The following is a 1,051-nucleotide window of genomic DNA, read 5'->3' as shown; positions in this document are numbered from 1 at the left end:
AGGTTCTGGAGGGGTTCTGGTGGGTCTGAGAGGTTCTGGAGGGGTTTGGGTGGTCTTGGAGGGGTTCCGGTGGTCTTGGGTAGGTTCTGCAGGAGGTTCTGGAGGGGTTCTGGTGGTTCTGAGAGGTTCTGGTGGTCTTGGGTGGGTTCTGCAGCAGGTTCTGGAGGGGTTCTGGTGGTCTTGGAGGGGTTCTGGTGGGCTTGGGTGGTCTTGGAGGGGTGCTGGTAGACACAGGACGGTTCTGCAGGAGGTTCTGGAGGGGTTCTGGTGGTCTTGGGTGGTCTTGGAGGGGTTCTGGTGGACACGGGTGGGTGCTGCGGGAGGTTCTGGAGGGGTTCTGGTGGTTCTGAGAGGTTCTGGAGGGGTTCTGGTGGTCCTGGAGGGGTTCTGGTGGACATGGGTGGGTGCTGCAAAGAGGTTCTGGAGGGGTTCTGGTGGTCTTGGAGGGGTGCTGGTGGACACAGGAGGGTTCTGCGGGAGGTTCTGGAGGGGTTCTGGTGGTCCTGGAGGGGTTCTGGTAGACACAGGAGGGTTCTGTAGGAGGTTCTGGAGGGGTTCTGGTGGTTCTGAGAGGTTCTGGAGGGGTTCTGGTGGTCCTGGAGGGGTGCTGGTGGACACAGGAGGGGTTCTGGTGGTCTTGGGTCGTCTTGGAGGGGTTCTGGTGGTCTTGGGTGGGTTCTGCAGCAGGTTCTGGAGGGGTTCTGGTGGTTCTGAGAGGTTCTGGAGGCGTTTGGGTGATCTTGGAGGGGTTCTGGTGGCCTTGGTTGGTCTTGGAGGGGTTCTGGTGGACATGGGTGGGTGCTGCAGGAGGTTCTGGAGGGGTTCTGGTGGTTCTGAGAGGTTCTGGAGGGGTTCTGAGAGGTTCTGGAGGGGTTCTGGTGGGTCTGAGAGGTTCTGGTGGTCTTGGGTAGGTTCTGCAGGTGGTCACGTGAGGTTCTGCTGGCCTAGGGTGGGTTTTTCTGGGTTCTGGTAGCCCTGGATGGTCCCAGGGTGGTTTCTGGTAGCCCTGCTGACCCTCCCACCCTCACTCCACCCCTCCATGCCCAGTTTT

The sequence above is a fragment of the Parus major genome, unplaced genomic scaffold (assembly GCF_001522545.3).
Source record: "Parus major isolate Abel unplaced genomic scaffold, Parus_major1.1 Scaffold994, whole genome shotgun sequence".
Taxonomy (NCBI): domain Eukaryota; kingdom Metazoa; phylum Chordata; class Aves; order Passeriformes; family Paridae; genus Parus; species Parus major.
This window is presented reverse-complemented; position numbering follows the sequence as displayed.